Source organism: Delphinus delphis, chromosome 3, assembly GCF_949987515.2.
Source record: "Delphinus delphis chromosome 3, mDelDel1.2, whole genome shotgun sequence".
NCBI lineage: Eukaryota > Metazoa > Chordata > Mammalia > Artiodactyla > Delphinidae > Delphinus > Delphinus delphis.
This window is the reverse complement of record NC_082685.1, coordinates 73,452,318-73,473,154: the sequence shown is the minus strand read 5'-3', so window position 1 is coordinate 73,473,154 and position 20,837 is coordinate 73,452,318. Positions and strand designations below refer to the sequence as shown.

Here is a 20,837-nt window from a genome sequence, read left to right as displayed (position 1 = left end):
ATTTACATATATATCTTCCTGAATCATTCAAAAAATTAGTACAATTCATGTAGTTGTCAAATTTATGATTATAAAGTTATTGGTAGTATTAATTATCCTATAATATTTTAAGTATTTGTAGTGATGTATTTGTCTCATTTCTGTTATTGGTCATTTGTGTCTCCTTTATTATGATCACCCTGATTATAAATTTATAAATCTTATTGACATCAAAGAACCAATTTTTGTGGTGTGGATATTCAATTTTTTATTGTCTTTTATTACTTTAGTTTCCAGCCTTATGTTTTTTCCCTTTATTCTGCTGGATTAGGTTTTATTCAGTTTCTTAAGGTAGTATCTGTAGTCATTGACTTGAGACTTTGCTTTTTGTTCCAATAGAAGCATTTTGTGCTATGAATTTTTCTTTTCTAAGCATGGCTTTAACTGCATTCCACAAATTTTGGTGCATTGTATTTTCATTTTCACTTAGTAATTTCCCTTGATATTTCTGCATTCACCCTAATCTTTTGTTAGTTTTCTTAGAGTAATTTAAAAGGAAAAAATATAAATTTAATTTTACCTACATTTCCTACATTTATTTCATTTTCAATTCTCTTTTTAGTTGTAGTTGTTCAAATCTAGGCTTCTGTTTGGTATCATATTATTTTTAACTGAATAACTTTATTTCTGTAGTTTGGTGACAATGGATTTTCTCAATTGTTGTTATCATATAATCTTAATTCTCCATATGATATTTTGGGCATAGAATTATAAATTAAAAATTTCTTTTAACACTGTAAAATTGTCACTTTATTGCCTTTTGGTGTGTCTGATATATAAGTCATACATACAAAAATCAACTCAAAATGGATTTAAGACTTAAATGTAAGATCTGAAACTGTAAAAATACTAGAGAAAAACACAGAATAAAATTTTCATGGCACTAATCTTGGCAGTGATTTCATGGATATGACACAAAAAGCACAGGCAACAAAATAAAATATAGATAAGTGAGACTATATCAAGTTAAAAGGCTTTTGCACAAGAAACAACAGCATGGAAAAGCAACCTAAATATCAGAGAAACTATTTACAAAGCATGTATCTGATAAAGAGTTCATTTCCAAACTATATAAGAAACTCCTACAACTCAATAGCAAAAAACCAAAATAACTGAATTTTAAAAAGGGCAAAGGAACTAAATAGACATTACTTCAAAGAAGACATACAAATGGCCAGTAGGTGTATGAAAAGATGCTCAACATCACTAATCATCATGGAGATGCAAAACAGAACTAACATGAGACGTTATCCCATACCTATTAGAATAGCTATTATCAAGAAAGCAAAAGACAGCGTGTCGGTGAGGGTAGAGAAATTAGAACCCTTACATATATTGTTGGTGGAAATGTAAAATGGTTCAGTCACTGTGGGAAAAAAGTATGCAGTTTGTGAAAAACTAGAAACACCATATGATCCAGCAATCACACTCCTGGGTATGTATCCAAAAACATTACAATTATAATCCCAAAACAAATCTGTACTACCATGCTTATTGCAGCATATTAACAATAACAATGGACTTCCCTGGTGGCGCAGTGGTTAAGAATCCACCTGCCAATGCAGGGGACACAGGTCTAGCCCTGGTCCGGGAAGATCCCACATGCCATGGAGCAACTAAGCCAGTGCGTCACAACTACTGAAGCCCGTGCACCTAGAGCCCGTGCTCTGCAACAAGAGAAGCCACCGCAATGAGAAACCTGCGCACCGCAACAAAGAGTAGCCCCCGCTCACCACAACTAGAGAAAGCCCGCATGCAGCAATGAAGACCCAACGCAGCCAAAAATAAAAAAGTAAATTTATTAAAAAACAAAACAAAACAATAACCATGATGTGGAAAGAACCCAAATGCCCAATGACAGATGAATGGCTAAAGAAAACATAGTATATACATACAATGGAGCATATTTCAGCCATAAACATAAGGAAATCTTGCCATGTGCAACAACATGGATGGATCTGGAAGGCATTATGCTAAGGGAATGTCAGTCACAGAAGGACAAATACTGTATGACTCCACTTATATGAGATATCTATAATAGCAGTACTCATAGAAGAAGAAAATAGAATGGCGCTTGCCAGAGGGAGGGGGAAATGGGGAATTGTTAATGGGTATAAAGATACAGTTATACAAGATGAGTAAATTCTAGAGATCTGCTGTGCAACAGAGCTCCTATAGATAACAATACAGTATTGTGTCTTTAAAAATTTACCAAGAGGGTAGATCTCAAGTTATGTGTTCTTACTACAACAAAAAAAGCATAGGGACACAAGAAAATTTTTGAAACTGATACTTTTTACCTCCTTTGCAGTGATGGTATGACAGGTATGCATGTATATGTCCAAACTCATCAAATTATATACATATGCAGTGTTTTTGCATATCAATTACACCTTAAAAAATCTGTAAAAAGAATTATAGGTTTGTGATATTTCTTTCATCTATTTTCTGGAGTGTGTTGTTTCTTCTCTTTTATGATAAGATCATAGATAACCTTAAGACACACAAAATTCTCAACAAGGGTCTAAATTAGTAAAAAGAACCAATTATAGAATGTTTTAAAATAAATCTATTATTGTATACATATATAATACATATGTATACTGTATATTACATATATTCTTATATAGAATATGATATATTCTAACTCTTTCTAGTACATAATGAATAGATGATATTGATTTCAATCAGCATGTTAGTTGTCTGTAATCATTTTAAAAATAGGAGTGACATTTTGTGCTGTCTAGACACTGACTTAATAAGTAGGGAAACTCTGTGGTCCCGGTTCTGTTCTTTTCTTAGTATTCTGAGGATCTCTCTCAATTGTTTAAATATGTTTGTCTTTATGTTTGAGGGTTTTTTAACATTGTGCCACTTTCCTGGGCAACAGTCTCAATAATTTGATTGGCTTTATTTTCTTCATAGGCAAAATTAATGCAATAAACTAAATTATGTTTAATCTCAGATCTAGAATCTTCTGATTCTAAATTGACTTTCTCTTTTTTGTTAAGATATAATTAACATATAATCGTATATTGGTTTCAGGTGTATAACATAGTGATTTGATGTTTGTATATATCGCAAAATGATCACCACAATAAGTCTAGCTAAAATTCAACATCATACATAGTTACAGATTTTCTTTTTAAATTAAGGCTTTCAAAGTGCTTTAAGCCTACTAATTCTCATTTTAAGACTTTTAGTGTTGCTCACATTCTTACAGATGACAAACTCCTTTTATAACTGGACAATGTAGTGATCTTTTCTAGTAGACTTGCAAGTAAATAAATAAATTTAAATTAATGAGGCCCTGTGCCAGTTGGTTTACCATCTCCTTTCTTAACAAGCAATTTTAAACTGGTTTAACTGGTTTTACTTTTTCAAGCTAAGGTGAAATTATTAGACAGTAATAAAGTTATTGAATTGGGGTTTTATGAGATTTCCACACACATGCACACAAAATGAGACTCTGGTAATATTCAGTCCCCTTCCCTCAATAGTATATTGCAGAAGGAGTTTGATTCTCTATGTAATATATCTCTTTTTCTCTGACTCTTTTCAGGAATTTTTGATTATCTCTAGTATTCAGCTGATTTAATTAGATATATCTAGTTGTTTATTTTTGTTTGGCATTCATTCTGTATGATATTCTCAGAATCTCTTGGATTTGTTGTTAGGTATCTGTCATTAATTTGTAAAAATTCTCAGCTATTATGTCGTTAAATACTTCTGCCTCATGTTCTCTTTTCTCCTCTAACCAATTTCTAAAATTGGTATTCCAATTTTATTTGTGTTAGATTACTTGATATTGTCCCACAGTTCTTGGAAATTCTGAATTGTTTTTCCCATCCTTGCTTTTTTTCCTCTATGTTTCTAAGAAGAATCTTTTTTTGAAGTCTGAAAATAAAGCATGTAAGATAAAAAGTGCCATAAAAATTTGTTTAAGAGAAATTTAGGAGAAAACAATGGAAGCGATAAAGCATTAGGAGCTATTTATATTCAACTTTAAAAATATCTTCTGAATATTTAGATTCCTCTCCACCACTAAACCTCTATTCTAACCATTCCCTGTTTTTCTTTCTCTCTCATGTTATAATAGACCCATCAAGCTCTTTTCTGTAGTCCTAATCTTGTATGCAAGTCAGTCTCCATACTTCCACTAGAGATAACTTCTTAACACAAAAACCTGATCATGCTATTCCCTTTGCACACTGCCTCTTGACTTTAAGGTGAGATTTTAGAAGTCTTATTATTTCTGCCAATCTTTCCAGGCTGTCTATCTCTGCCTCTGCCTCTCCCTCTAACCCCACCTTCACCATTTGAGGCATTCTGGATTCCTTTCCAAAAATTTGTTTGTTTTTTCTCTCTCCCTTTGTCTTTTGCAGCTGCTATTCATTCTACTTGGAACTCTTAAATCCATAAAATCTTCTTTGACTTCCGAAGCCATTTAGATGCCCCTCCTATGTTCCCTGTAACATTTCTATATCTTACATTGTCTCCTTAGCTTTCCACACTACAAGGGTTTCAAGAACAGGACCTAACCTGTTTTGTTTATCATAGTGCCTGACATATACTGTGTGCTCAATAACTATTTGTTTATTTCTTTGATTTCACTTGTTTTATCTCATATATTTAGGTAAATTTGTGCTTGCACTATCATTCTGAATTTTGATTTTATTTTTGACTGAGGACTCGTTTTGTTTTTGTTCATATATTCTTAAAAGGTACATATTTTGAAATGCGGGGATTTTATTCCCTCTGCTAATGTTTCCCCAGATATTTTGTGACTATTTTTCCACTCGACTTGATGTGGAAGCCATCCCTAACCACTCCCATCATTCTCCATTCACATCTATTCTCCTTATATTATTCTCTTCATATTAATGATTGTATCTAACATATTATTAAATTTATAATTTATTATCTATCAATCATTCAATTATAAATTCCCTGAGGGCAAGGACTTGGCCCAGGATTTGGGTCTTGCACAAAATAAATGATTGTTGAATGAATGAATGATAAATTTTATTAATAGACCTTTCTTTTGTTTCTGCACTAAATCTCAGATGATCATGGATTTTAATGTGCAGTCATCTTGATTATTTTTAATATTTTATTCAGTGATATCAATATTTTTTAAAAATGTATGAATCCTTTGTCGATCTTTAGATTCCTTATAATGATATTTTCATGAAAAATATTTGAAAACTTTCCTTCCTTCTCTGTGATCTGGAATAATTTAAAGAGGGATTACTAGTTCTTTGAAGACTTTATTTAATGACCTTCCTCTGCTGTCACTGTAATAAGATTTCTAATATTTATTAATGTAGTTTGGTAGTTTATTTGATATAGGATATAAAAATTATCATGTTACATGAAATAGCATCTTATTGTTTTTATTTTATATCTGATTGTACTTAAATACTTCTAAATTTTTTTTTATTTTTTATACACTCTGTAATTTTATTCTTTCTCCTCTCCTCTCCTGTCTTCTTTTCTCTTGCTGCTTTTCCCCTGCCTTTATCTCCAAGCTCTTTCATATGCACACCAACTCAGAAACTCATAATTTCTATCTGTTTGAGATATTGGTTTGTCTATTTATTTGATCTTTGCAATGGCATTTACTGTTCTAGTATTAGATTTTAGAATTGTTTTTTGTTTTTATCTTTTTTTATATTACAGCATTTATTTTCTGGCACAAAGTTGTATAGTTCAATTGCAATTCATTTATTACCATTTTAAGTGAGAATGTTTAACTGTTTTATTCTTTGTAGGAATTTTGTTTTATTTTTACTTGCTGCTAGTAAGATTTTAATATACTTGTGCATCAAACATGTTTATGACATATATCTAGGTTTAAGATTCAATTCATTGATTGCCTGAAAAATGGTGATTTCCTTCAGTTTTTCTTCACCTTTAGAAAATTTTATTTTTTATTCTCCTGGTAACTCCTGTCCATCTTCTGTTCTTTCACATTATTTTCATATCTTTGTCAATTTTTCCATTTTGTCTACTTAGTCAAGAATTTCTTCATGTCATTGATAAATTTCAAGCAACATCAATTAAAACCATGGCTACATTATGGTTACATTCCTCTAGTATGGTTTTTGGTCTCCTTGCCACCATTCCTTATTATATTCATGTTCAGCTTAAATATAATGTGATGCCTGTTCCTTAGATTCATATCTATTCATATTCCATTGGTAGCAATAAACTAATTTACTGAAATGTCCTTACAGTAGATTAATTTCATAGGACTTCCCATTTAGTGATCTAGACATTTTGCTCTTTACCATGTTCTGTCATTTTTTTTCATAAATTTATGATTACAAAGTCAGTAGTTTCTGTACTTATTATCAAAGATGTCCAGAGGTAGCTGAAATGCAGTGGTCACCATGAATAATTGTCCTTGGCCTTTTCCTCCTACTATAGACAAGTTGGCCAAATAGTCATGGACAGTGGACCCTTGAACAACGGGATTTGAATTGCATAGGTCCACTTATACATGGATTCTTTTCCACTAAATGTGTACTGTAGTACAACACGACCTGTGGTTGGATGAATCCACAGTTGTAGAACCACAGATAAGGAGGACTGTCTATAAAGTTATACTCTGATTTTCCACAGTGCATGGAGATGGCACGCATAACTCCCTCATTGTTGAGGCCTCAACTTTATTTTGTAGGACAAATTAAGGTACCTAACTCAGAGTTTAATTCCCAGTTCTAGGCAATTTTAAAAATTAAAATAACATTGAAATGCAGTTTTATCCCTCTCACCCTACTATTTCTGTGACATTCTGAGTAGAGGTACTGCATAAATACTGGTTTTCAGCATGTACAGCCTCTAGGGTTTCTTTCCTTAACCTACCTATAGTGTTTTTTATGAAGGGAGTACAAACACTATAATTCACCAGGCCTCCATCATGTGTTTTTTTTACTTTTTAGTTAGTTGTTTTCTGGAACGTTTCAGAATGTGTTTGATTGCAGTAAAGTGTTCATGGATCCGTTGCTTTATTATCTTCCTCAGTTTGTCTCATTCTTGAAGCAAAGCCAGGGAATACCCCAAGCTAAAAGCTGAATACATTTTGCTAAGCTCTGCTCTATTTATTTTATACTGTGTATCTGTAGACTCCATATTCTTGCATTATACAATATGTTATTCCTAGATATTTTCCTTGTTCTTAAGATAGAAAAAAATTAATTTTATTCTATTTTAGGCAAAAATGAGAAATGCTATTTTGAGAAAGTTTAACATATTTTATTTTTAATGTTACTTAGTGTTATAATTGTAGGAAATAACTTGTAAAGGGTAATTATTGTTCAAGGTTCATACACATTTCAACTGAAAGCATTTTTAAAGCAACTCGAGTTAGATATGATATTCCATGTAAGATATAAAGAAATAGAACATAAATAGCTAATATTAATTTCCTGTATATTTGGGGCAGAAAGCCACAAAATTGTGAGATGTTAGGATACATAAGGGAAGATACCAACATAATACTTGACTAAACAATTAATATTGGTGGTGGAATAAATGTGTCAATAGATAAAAGATTAATTGGCTATGACTAAAGTGTGATCAATAAAACTAGCATTAAATGGTGGCAAAAATAAGTGTGATTAATGTGAAGGGGTGGTAGCAATTAATGTAATAAAAATTTGAGTGAAGAGAAGGAAAAAATAGTTTTTCCAGAATTCCTGCTAAAACTGTGTTTAAATGTAGTTTGCTTAATTTTAGTGGTGTATATTCAATGAGAAAATTCAAGTATGGGAAAATACTCTTATTAGTTAATTAATTCAACTTTATTAAGACAAGATATTCATTTAAAAATCATCAATTTTAAGTGTACAGTTCAAAGTTTTGTATTTTATATACATATATATTCATGCAACCACTATCACAGTCAAAATATTTATTTTTTCTATCCCCCACATTCAGCTAAAAATGTTTCATCATCTCATTCATGATTTTTTTCTTTAATCAATGGGTTATTTAAGGTGTATTATTCAACTTCAAAATATTTTTGCTAGAAGTACTCTTTTTTTTGGTCTTTGTGCTTTAATTTCAGGTATAAGTTCCTTGTGGTCAACCTTCTTGGTATGATTTCAGTTTTTAAAAAGTTATTGAGATTTGTTTTATGTCCAATAATATGGTCTATCTTGGTGAATATTTTATGTGCAGTTCAAATAATTGTTAACCTGCTGTTGTTAGATGAAGTGTCCTATCATTATTGGTTGATAATGTTATTCAAGCCACCTGCATTCTTACTGAATTTCTCCCTACTTATATCATTGATAATTGAGAATGGAAAACTTAAAACTCCATTTATAATAATGAATTTGCTTTTTTTCCCAGTTATATCACATGTGATTCATGTGTTTAAGTGCATATATACTTTTTATTAAGTGCATATATACTTCTAGAATTGTGAAACCATTTTGATGACTTGAGCACTTTATCATCATGAATAAAGTGCTTTATTAAGTGCATCAAGAGACATCTTCTTATCCCTAGATACATTTTTATTCCAAAATCTGCTTTGCCGATATTATATAGTCATACCAGCTTTCCTGTGTGTAGTGTTTGCATTGTATATCTTTTTCAAGCAGTTTACATTTAACATATGTGTGGCTTTATAGTAAAAGTAGATCTTTCAGAAGATGATTGGATACTGCTCTTTTATCTTATCTGACCATCTCTGGTTTTCAATTGGATAGTTAGACCCTTTATATTTAATCATGAATATTGACATATTTCAAATTAAGTGTATTGTTTTCCTTTTGGTTTTCTATGTTTCCTTTTGGTTTTCTATGCTCCTCATACATTTTTAACATTTTTCTTGTCCTCCATTGAATGAATTGAGAATGTTTTATGAAATCTATTTTAAGTCTGCTATTTATTAGATTATTAGTTATATCTCTTTTTGGTATTTACTATGTCTTTTACACTATATATTTAACTTAATCTACCTTCAAATAATTGTATACTTCATATATTTTGAAAGAAACTTACAGTACATATCCACTTCCCTGCCCATCCTTTGTGATACCATTTTTATACATTTCACATGTACATTGTTTTGAACCCATACTACATTTCTCTTATTTTGCCTTAAATGATCACTTATTATTCAAAGAGAATTTAAGATGAGGAAAAATCTTTCATATTTATGCACATATTTGCTATTTCTTGTGATGCTCATTCTTCTGTATAGGTCCAAAGTCCATGTTCTTTTGATCTGAAAAAAACTTCTGCAATCTTTCTTACACATTTTTTGATGATAAATGCTATCAGCTTTTTATTGTTTAGCCTTAAAATGTCTTTATTTCACCTTTATTTTGGAGATATAATTTTGGGGGGTGTAGAATTCTACGTTGGCACTTTCCCCCTTTGTAGTTTAAAGGTATTGCTCTATTGTTTTCTGGATTCCATTATTTCCGACAAGAATTCTATTTTTATTTGTGTTCCTCTCTTAAATAACATTTTTGAGCTTAATTGAGATTCTGAGACCAGTATGATTATAATTTTATCAATTGTTAGAAAACTTTTGACTGTTTGGTACTCTAAAATCTGATTTTTCTGGTGCCACAGGTCACCAGAATTTTTTATTGGTGGTCGTGTCCTTTTTACCCTGTTTCATTTGGATAGATTCTATTACTATGTCCTAAAGTTCACTAATCTTTTCTATAGTGTCTTTTGTAGTATTAATTTTCATTACTCAGTGTTTAATTTGGGTTTACTCTTCATTTGTATTTTCTCCCCTACTTCATTTGTATTTTCTCCCCTACTTATTTGAGATAATGACCATATTTACAACTTTTTTAACCTCCTTGTCTGTCCATTGTATTATTTATGCCATTCTTTTGTGTGTTTCTATTGATTGATTTTTCTCTTGATTATGGGTCATATTGCTCATTTTCATGAATGTTAATTTTAAATTGAATCCTAGACACTGTAAATTGTATGTTATTTGATGTTACATCTTGCCGTTTTCCTAAGTGAGTGCTTGGTTAATTTTTTTTTTTTTTTTCTGTTATGCAGTTAATTGGAATCAGTTTTAATCCTTTTCAGGCTTGTTTTTAAATTTTGTTGAGGGATGCCCAGGAGCATTTTAATACAGAGTTAACTTTGACCCCCTACTTTGCAAACACATTTTACATAATTTTATTCAAAACCCTTGTATTACAAGGTCTTTATATTCTGGTTTAGGGAAGCACAAATATTTCTTAGCCTTTTGTGAGCTCCAAAAATTTTTCCGCCTACTTCTTTCTGGGGGTTCTTTCCTGAGAGTGAGGTTTCTTCTCATAGCCTAGCTCAGCATATATCCAAAGCCTGGAGGCGATCCCTCATCTCTAGAGATGTCTCTTGGTGTGCAGCTTTCTCCTTCCTGGTACTCTTTCTCATAAATTCTAGTCACCTTCACCTGCTGGTACTCTTATCTATTTCTGTTCAAGTCATCCGAACTGGTGGGTTTGGGTTGGAATTAATCTCATGCCCTGGAAACTGCCATCAGGTGGTATATTTCTAGAGTTTTCCTTTCTCCTCCATTTACTCAAGAATTATAATCCTGTGTTGCCAATATTTAAAAACTTGTTTCACATATTTTGTTTGGTTTTCTATCTGCTTAGGACAGAAATCTAAATCTGGTTCTGTTAGGCCATTGTCATACAGGGTAGATGATAATTATTTACTTTATTTCAACTTAAGTTTTGTTCTGCATTCCAATAGTTTTAACCTCTTCTGAAAATAAAACTCAGTTATTTTTACGTTTTAATTCTACCACCTCCAACCAGGTCATGCTGCAATTCGCTAGGGAGGGTCCATTTACCTTGAGTCTATATATTAGTTTCCAGGAGAGCTATTCCTTAACCAAGATAGTTCAATCAGATCCAGTGTTTTTTAGATTTTGAATTATGCTTAAGATCCAGAAATTTATGATGCAGCTGGAAGCCTCTGTGCCTGGCTTATAGACTAGCCTTTTTAGTTACTCTGAAAAATGTGAATTAAAGTTGAGATTAAACATATTTATCACGTAGTTATTTCATTCAAGAACTATTTTTTAAGCTTCTACTAGGTGTCAGGAATTGCTCTAGTATTAATCCATTTAATTCTCATAATAACTATTCAGTAAAGAAACTGTTATTATCCACATTTTATTGATTTGAAAAATATAGCCACAGCAAAGCATAGTGACTTGCTTCCTAATCTCACAGCTAGTAAATGAAGTAAAGAGGATTTTTACCCAAGTAATCTATCTCCAGTGTTGGAATTCTTAACAACTATACAGTACAGCCCTAGTTACAGTTAAAGCAGCATTCAGATAAGCATTTATTGTCTAAAAATACATATTCATAAACGATAGGATGAAAATAAGTGAATTGAGCAAATTAAAGTTAGAACAATAGCAACAATAAAATAAATCCAAAGAAAGCATAACCAAGCTTAATAAAGGTAGAAATAGAAATTTTACAATTAGAAAATTTAAAAAATGACCTCACTAATAAATTTATGCAAGAATTTGATCTTTGGGGGAAAATGATAAACCTTTAGATAATACAGTAAAAAAGAGGAAGAATGCATAAATCACAAAATAAGAAACGCTTATAAGGAAATATCCTCACACACGCACACACAAAAAACTGGTTTAAAAGAATCTTAAGAAACAATATTGATTACTATACAAATAAATTTTAGAATATCAGTAGAATAGACAACTTAATAGGCAAATATAATTATAAAACTGACCATAGAAGACAGAAAGCAAACTCACCAATCACAATAAATAAAAGAAAGAAAATTATTGAAGAACTACTCTCCAAAAGAGCACACAGATGTTTTCATGGGGCAATTCTATTAAACTTTTAAGAAATAAAAATTTCAGTTGTATTTAAACAATTTGAAGGAAGAAAATCTTTAAAATTCTTTTTAAGGTGCTATCATAATATTGGTATCAAAACCTAAGAAAAGTAGCACTAAACAGACAACTACAGATAATTCAAAAGCATTCTAAAAAAAATGATATACTATTAACAGGTATGGCTTATCTATGAATTCTAGAATTACTCAAATAATTTTCTGTATTAATGGGAAAAGCATACAATTAGCTCCATAGATATTAAAAAGGTATTTTGTAAATTTAAACATTTGCTCTTGGTTAAAAACTCCAAAAAAAAATAACAAGAGTTAGATAATTTCTTTGGAGAGGAGGATATATATCTATATATAGATATCTTCTGAGAAATGTTTATTTCTCTGCAGAGTGCCTTGGAGTGCTTGCATAGTGCTTGTTGGGTATGTAGACAAATCTGCCTGCAGGAAAATTCTCCTCCATTTTTGGCTGTCTATCAAATCATGTTCTTTCTCCTCTCTTCTTCTAGAACATTGACTAGTATCCATCAGAGTGTGTGTAAATGTTGACAAAACATGAGAATAGACAATGGTCAAGAAACTACCACTCTTTGCCACTGTAAAATATTCTTGAATCATGAAATTATAAGCAGGAGGATAAAGAAATGTAGGATGAAGCAATATACACTATTTCAGCAGTGAATTAACTGGTTTCACGTCAGTTACTTAGAACATGAAGACCCAGATCCACGCCTGATTTTTAAGCTTTCTGTTATGTGTCCCACCTCAGTTATTTCCAAGGTTGCCATACTCCTTATTTCTAGTATGGGTTTGTTTCTATTCTTTCACTTCTTTGAGATTTATTTATTCACAACTTCTAAACATTGTGCAAAACACAGCAGAAGGAGTATTTCCTAACTGAAACTTATCACTGACAAGACCAACTGACATTGATCATTCCCCTTCCTTGATTGCTTGGTGCTCCTATGTTACAAGCTACCACTTTTGAAATATATTTTAAAACAATTTAATGAAGTGTGGTGTTTCTATGTTAAACACTTGAGTAAAACATATAGTGTTCTATATTTTTTAAATTTTCCCTCAGCATATCGTAGGGCTCATTTATTATAATTTCTTTGTTTGAATTTTTATGATTTTGAGGATTTGTCATTAAACTGTGCTTTTATTTTTAATGGTTATATTTATAATTTCACAATTAATTAACTTTAGACATACCTTAATCATACATTATGAAGAAATTTGTGCATATATAATCTTTCATTACACTAGCTCATCTCATCTTCTTGGCACTTTCTCCTGGGGGCACTTCTTCATTTCATGCCTAGTGCCACCCCCATCCACTGGGACATGAGGGTGCTTTCTGTCTCTCTGGTTCTCTGGTAAAACCCCATGTATTAATGGCTTAAGTGTATATTAACTTGGCATTCATTAATATGTGTTAAGTTTTCTATGATTAGCAGCTGTAAAGCTGCTTACCACCTAATTTTGCTTAGCCTCATTACAGCTTCCCTTTTGCATATAGAATGTGCTGCATAAAAGTTCTCTTGGGCTAATGATACTAGACTTCACTCTCAGAAAAGACTCTGGATTAGCTCTTCTATATACTTAACTTACTCTGTGTCCTGTGTGTCTCCGGTGGTCTATGATCTGCTATGGCTATTATCCCTTTATTTGGTCCAAATTTCCTTGTATTTATCAAAGTTTCTATGGTTTGGCCTGTGACCATTTCCTAATGAATTGAAGATAAGTTTTTCCTCTTTATTCTTTGTATTATTTGAATTGATTTTTGAAAAGACAATGCCATATGCAAGGCTTTCTTCCTTCAATATATCCTGTCAACTTATTACGGTACATATTGTCTTTCAAGTTGATTTATTGTTGCCTCAGATGTCTTTTACGCCTTGAATTTGAGCTCTTATCCCCAACATGATAACTTATGGATGGAAATGTTACTGCTAGGTGACTTGAGTTCATTAATCTATGACTGTGACATATTAAATTATGTATTCCATTTTCCTGCGTGACAGACACATTATGGATCATTCTCATTTAATGAGTTATCATTTTTCACTGAATAACAAATGTATAATTATACATGTTATTAATTACCTACAATTGTTTATTTCTTCTGAGCAAGTAAGAAAAAGTATAAAATGGAAATTCATTATTCAGAATAATAGTGCATATCTATGAAACTCATTATCAATTTCTAATCTGTCCATCTTTTTTTCTTTCTTAATACATAGTATTTTAAGTGAACAACCTAAAAAATCTCTGTTAAAATCTTGCAGCTTTATAGAGATTTCCTTTTTCATCCATTGTTTCATCACATTCATATGGATTATTTTTTATAGTATCCCTCAAGTGGCAAAAACAGTATATTTTTTGCTTCTATTTATGAACAGAACTTAATATGATCTCTAGGCTATAAAATATTTTATGTTATTTTTGTATACCTAAATGTGAGCATTTTTTATACTACAGTATACTACTTTACACCTCATCAACCATGAGTTCTGGTGCACTTCAGTTGCAGAAATAGCAATGAGCTTTCTGAAGCAATGCCTAGTGTGCATTACAATAGCGAGGACTTTTAAATTTTTATTTATTTATTGTGGTAATAATCAATAGCATGAGATCTACCTTTTATATATAAAGGTTTAAGTATATTAACCATAAACACAATGTTGTACAGAAAATCTCTATAACTTATTCATCTTGCATAACTGAAACTTTATACATGTTTCAACAGTAATTCCTCATTTCTTTCTCTCTCCAGCTCCCAGTGATGACATTCTGCTTTCTGCTTCTGTAAGTATTATACTATATCCCCTATATCATATAAGGGAATCATAAAGTATGTGTTCTTCTGTGACTGCCTTATTTCACCTAGCTTAATGTTATCAAGATTCATCCATGTTATTGTGTATAGCAGGATTTCCTTCTTTTTATGGCTGAATAATATTTCATTGTGTGTGTGTATATATATATATATATATATATATATATATATATATATATATATATATACCACATTTGTCTTTCTTACTATTTTAGTTAGCATTTTCTTTCTTTCCCCCTTCCCCTTTCTCCTTTTTTATTGTCCCTTCTCCTTTCTTTCAGCCCTTATTCCCTTCTTTCTTTTTTCTCTCTCTCTCCCTTCTTTCCTTACTTTTGAGCACCTTTAAGATCTACCCTCTAAGCAAATTTAAAGTATACACTACATTATTGATAATTATAGTCACATTGCTGTACATTAGATCTCCAGAACTTATTCATCTTGTATAATTGAAACTTGGGATGGTTTAACCAACATTATTTCATTTTTTCCTCCTCCCAGCTCCTGGTAACTACCATTATACTCTCTTGTTTTATGAGTTTGACTACTTTAGATTTCACATATACATGAGGTCATACAGTATTTATCTTTCTGTGTCTGGCTTGTTTCACTAAACATAGTACCTTCCAGGTTCATCCATTTTATCACAAACGGCAGAATTTTACTTTCTTAAGGATGAATAATATCCAGTTGTGTGTGTGTGTGTGTGTATACATAAATATACGTGTTTTCTTTATTCGTTCATCCATCGATGAACTCTTGGTTTTTTTCATATTTTGGCTATTGTGAGTCATACTGCAATGAACATGGAAATTCACATCTCTCCCAGATTCTGATTTTATTTCCATTAGATATGTACACCCAGAAGTGGGATTGCTGAATCATAAGGTAGTTCTGTTTTTTATTTTTTGAACAACCTCCATACCATTATCTGTAATGGCTGTACCAATTTACATTCCCATCAACGTGTACAAGGGTTTCCTTTACTCCACAGTCACCCCAAACTCGTTATTTCTTGTCTTTTTGATAATAGCCATCCTTACAGGTGTGAGGTGTTATCTCATTGTGGTTTTGATTTGCATTTCCCTGATGATTTGTGATATTAACCATCTTTTCATATACCTGTTGGCCATATGTATGTCTTCTTTGAAGGAATATCAATTCAAGTCTTTTGCCCATTTTAAAAATAAGATTATTTGGCTTTTGTTATTAAGTTGTAGGAGTTCCTTATATATTTTGGAGATTAACCCTTATTGGATAGGTGGCTTACAAATATTTTCTCCCATTCTATAGGTTGCCTTTTCACTCTGTTGACACTTTCCTTTGCCTTGCAGAAGCCCTTTAGTTTGAGTTAATCCCACGTGTCTATTTTAATTTTTGTTGCCTATGCTTTTGGTGTTACATCCAAAAAACTCATTGCCCAGGTCAATGTCGAGATTGTTCCCTATGTTTTCTGCTAGGAGTTTCAAAATTTGGGGTCTTACATTTAAGTCTTGAATCCACATTCAGTTGATTTTTGTGTATGCTATAAAATAAGGTCCAACTTCATTCTTTTCATGTGTATATCCTGCTTCCCAACCTATGAAATAAAAGGATATATCAAGGTGGTAAGAATAATATGAGCAAAGACCCTGCAACATGCAAAACATTTGCTTTTAAATTATATATTTGACTACCTTTCTATCCTTAATATACATTAAGGTTATCATCTTTGTATTTCTAGTCTCACGCAATTGAATATAGTATACTGATTCAAGTTGCTAATGTTTGTCCTCAGTACCTCTGGTTCTCTTTTAAATGCATTTCAAGTCCATTTTTAACTATAAGTCATTTCTGAAGTTCCCACTGAAGTACTTGATTATTTGATAATTTCTTCCATAACTTAGTCATTACCCCTTATTTTTAAACATCCTGCAGTATATTGATATTTTGCTCTGTGTTTGGTCTTCTCAACTAGATTGCAAGACCTTGTATTGGCAGGTCCACAAATTATATATCTTTATATTTTCTACCAGGTCCTTCATAGAATAAATACTATAATAATATTAATCATAATAACTAGCTTTTCTTAAATTCTTATTACATGGCAGGGAAAAGTGACAAAAAAGATTGTTATAAATGGATACTGTGAAAAGGCACTTTCTGAACTGAACAACAAAAATTAAACACTTGGATATCTTCCAGGATTTGCTAGTTAGATTTCTATGGATACAGCATGCATGTTTATACAAGCTAATAGACAGACTAGACTTAATGAAAAATAATACCATCCTCATTCCTATGCTGCTATTCTGGCTGAGTTAGTTGGCTTCCATAGCTCTGCAGCCTCTACATATTCATGTTTACCAGCTGTATGTCATTGATGTATCAGGAAAGATAAGCTCCATTCGTAACAGAGAATTTATGATTTAATTCAGATTGGTTGGCCAATGTTCCTTTGTTTGAACTCTACCACATACTTTTCTCTTTCATGCTCTGGGCCCTTTGCTTTATGCTAGTAATTGTGGAGACTCTTTCATCTTCTGGTAGCTATGCCAACAACATTCACTAGTGAGAAATCGGTACAGACCTTTTCCTCACAAGAGACCATGATGATCCTGCCTTCAGATCTGCACATATGTGCAAGGAATTTATCTTTTCTTAGCTGACAGCAGTGCTCATGTACCCAGAGGCAAATGTGAATGTGCTTGAATACCCCAGAAAGATAGCCTAGGTCTACTAGATAGCTCTATCCTACTAGAGCTAAGGCAGTGTGGATGTTGGAGAGATGTTGTAAATGAATGTGTAGAAGCTGCTTGATTCTTCTTGGTGGGGCTTATCTCATTCAAGTCATCTTATATCTGTAAGATGAAGAGAATAAGAGGAAGCAATGTGAATTTTTAATTAATCTAAACTGTGTTTTATTATGCACAAATGCTAACTTTCCCTAGAATGCTATACTGTATTTTGAGATGTGAAACAAAAATTACTATTTTTCCATACTGACATAGTGTTGAAATTCAACTAGTTCTCAGTGCTCATACCAGTTCCAGAAACATGCTGTCAAAAACAAAGAAAATTACAGAAAATATTCTATAGAAACATTACGACTTTAGTTTTGATATCCTGTTAATATAGATAAGGGTTTCATTGTACAATTGCATCTCTAATTATAGGCCGGAATTCAATATTATCCATTTATTTGCCTTATTTTATAAAGTCTTAAGTTGTATAAAATGGATTACATTACAAATAAGTTAATAACTCATTTGACACCTATTTTACATCAGGCACAGATATAGTTACTAGAAATAAAAATATGAATAAAATGTAATCCATGCACTCAAGAATATCACAGTACAATTCATGAGACAGATATGTAAGCTATTAATATGACAACATAGTAATAGATACTTTCTTACTCATAGACCTTACTTTTGTATTGAATTAAAATATAGAAAAAATAAAATGTTAAATAGAACATCAAACTTGAAATATTTCGTTATTAGGTACTTTTTCTCCATATATTTTAATTAGAAAAAAATAATGTGGCAGATGTTACTCTATGTGAAGTTAAAGATTTGTAGAATTGAATGCTTACCTGTTTAGATTTTTCTGTGCTGGCAGTAAACTGTAAGGTTGACTTTCCTTAATATTTTACTATCGAATGTGATTATGAGACAAATTTAGTGTAGTTAATTCTAACAATAATTATTTATAAGGTCATAATTAGTGATTATGTGATGTTGCCAAGTCCTAAGTCATGTTATTGGGTTATAGCCATTATTAATTCAACCTTTAAATTATATGTACTGTTAGTATTTCAATACTATATTGCCGTTTCTTTAACTGGGGACTCTGTGGCATTATCCTAGAAAATAATTAAGTACTCTCCCAGAACACTTTAGAAATAACATTATAATTAAAATAATCACTGTGGCAACTCTGCTAATTAAAGGTTAATACCAAATTCCCCAGCAGCTACCTTTTTTTCAGATGCTCATCATTTTCAAACACCTAATTTTTTCATGATTAGAACTCTTTATGTAATATCATATGGCCTAACTTGCCTAGTCTGAAAGATAAAAACAGCACATTTGGGAGATACATTCATTTTAACCAAATTGAAATTGTTGATTGATTATTATGGTCACCATACAAAATTGTGGCCTAAGTTATTTTTAAACTGCAAGAAAGTGTTCCCAGTTGTCCTTATTGTGATGAGTACAAATTAGCGACAAGAAAATAATCACAAAATATCAACATTCTGAGCTCCTGCCTCCTTGGGTGTTAATCTCTTTTACGTTTTTCTTTTTCCTTCTTACATAAAATTTCCCTTTGTCTTCTGAGGTATGAATCATTGCCTGTTCTCTCGCTACTGCCACTAGTCAGGTGTAGAAATACAAACACACTCTTCTGTCTCTCCAGCTTCTCACTGCCTATTGGAAGTGTTCTAGTTTATCAATTCTTAAATGCTTTTTCCATGAACCTTATAGATGGAAAAAAAAAAAACAGCTGAAAGACCACATGCTTTGATATTCTAAAAATTAAAGGAAAAACTTGAAATTAGTTTATTATTTATTTTATTTTAGTCAATGTCAAATTTAAGTATACGTTAATAGTTTGGGGATAAAATCCTAGTTCCAACACTTAAATAACATTGTGTAAGTCATTTCACCTTTATGTTTCAGTTTTTCATTTGAGAAAGTTGGGCTAATAAAAGTCCCTTCTTAACTGAGTTTTTTTAAGGGTGAAATTGATCAACATATGAACAGTTCTTGAAACAGTGCTTGATACAGAGAAGTACTGTATGCGTTCACTATTAGTAATAGTAATGCAGTCAGTATAATAATTACTACCAAATACTCCCTTACTCCTATGTACAAAATTGAACCATTAAGGATGCATGACATTTATCTGTAATAATGAAAGAAAAACCTTTTATTTTTCATATATTGTTGCCTAGCAATCAGTCCTTATAGCCCAACATTGGGCTGGATTCCAGTTTTTGACACAACCTGCTCTGGGTTCATCACTCATCATCATAGTCTTAAGGTGCTAAAAAGTAGAGTCCTGATGGCAGCTCCAGAGATTTGCTGACAAACAAAGGAAGTTGGAATCCCTAAGAGGGTATAGGTACCAAAGACAGTTAGTCAGGGACTTTATAGTGCCGTCCCTGAAGGTCTACAGGAACACAGTAACTACAAGATTTCTGCATGTACTCCAGGCCAGGAATATATCGCCTCTGGTTCCCCCTAGTCAAGCCTGGCAAAATCAGAGGAAGCATATCCTTCTTCCTCTGTGATACATGCAGTGGAAGTAGCCTTGGACTCAAAGCATTTGTAATTTTCCAGTGTTTCCCCTACATTGCCACCTCAGCACCCGAGTGTCTAATCTGTGAGAAGTTTAGAAGATCCTCCTCAGATTTCAGGCCTGCATCCATCTCTTTTTTACAATACTTAGACTTTGGCACTAAGTGCTGCATACTGACCCACGCTGCAAATTCCCTGGTAGAAGATTTACTCCTCTGAGATCTGAAGTCCTTTCCTCTATAGGGCATCAGATATCTGGTATAGGGCATCAGATATCTGGTTATATCCTTGAAATATCTAACAGCGATTCCTGAATCAGTTTTTTACAATTTCTTTGAGAGCAATTAGGTCCCAGTTCTAAGTTTTGATCATAATAGTAAGGTGTACTCTGACATTTTACTTACTATAGTTGAGACATTTGATGTTATTTCATATCTAAGGTTTAACAATGTAATATCTTGTAAAAGAAAGAATTAATTTAATAATCAACAATGGGGATAACTAGAAAAACTTTGGGGTGTTCATATAATGCAATGGTATACAGTAATAAAAATAATCTAATTTATATTTATTAACATGAACACGTTATATCAATTGAAAAGAAAAGAGTGTAGTACTGAAAGGAGGATACAGATAATCTTATTTATTGCAACTTAATATTTAAACGTACTGAGACCTATTAACAATACTAACAACAATGATAATAACAATAACATTTGTTAAGCACCCATATGCCAGGCACTGCATGAAGCACTTTACATTGTTTATCTTACCCAATCTTGACCCTAACCCTA

The 20,837-nt window shown here is 31.9% G+C and overlaps 1 long non-coding RNA gene across 3 annotated transcripts in view; it reads right to left on the bottom strand.

Moving 5' to 3' along the window:
* The window catches only part of LOC132423341 (uncharacterized), a 246,573-nt gene that overhangs the window by 11,005 nt on the left and 214,731 nt on the right, over positions 1–20,837 (bottom strand). For all 3 annotated transcript variants that reach the window (XR_009518969.1, XR_009518971.1, XR_009518970.1), the window contains exon 3: positions 16,237–16,331. This is a non-coding gene — a long non-coding RNA (uncharacterized lncRNA). The remainder of the gene's footprint in view (positions 1–16,236; positions 16,332–20,837) is intronic.